Below are 429 nucleotides of genomic sequence, written 5' to 3'. Positions count from 1 at the left end.
GCGACCAAGCCGATCGCTAGTTCCCGGGACTTTTAGGTCGAGAATAGTAGACACTGCGCAGCGTCTTAACTATATGTAAACATAGGCACGCGAGGCGTGCAAGAGTTATTTTTTGGGAATTAGAAGCCCCTGGAGGTAGCAACACTCAGTGGACTCTTAACAGTTATGAGAAGGTTAATCCAACAAGTTTGTTTGGTTACGATGTTCTCGTTGACGTCGTCGCCGTGGTTTGCCTAAGCTCCCTATTATATTATCTCCAGTTAGTTAACTTTCAATTTTTCTCAATCTAAGAAGGATATTCTGCCAATTTTAGCGTTAATGAGTTCACATTGACTTTGTGACCTTGATACTATGACATGGGTTCTTGTCTCGACCGCTGGGTTAAGGAGGCGAAGGTTCAGGTACTAGCTTTAAGTTTGTCCTACGCGG

This window comes from Orbicella faveolata, unplaced genomic scaffold (genome assembly GCF_042242905.1).
Source record: "Orbicella faveolata isolate gen_17 unplaced genomic scaffold, um_ofav_v1 contig_3, whole genome shotgun sequence".
In the NCBI taxonomy this organism is placed as follows: domain Eukaryota; kingdom Metazoa; phylum Cnidaria; class Anthozoa; order Scleractinia; family Merulinidae; genus Orbicella; species Orbicella faveolata.
This window is presented reverse-complemented; position numbering follows the sequence as displayed.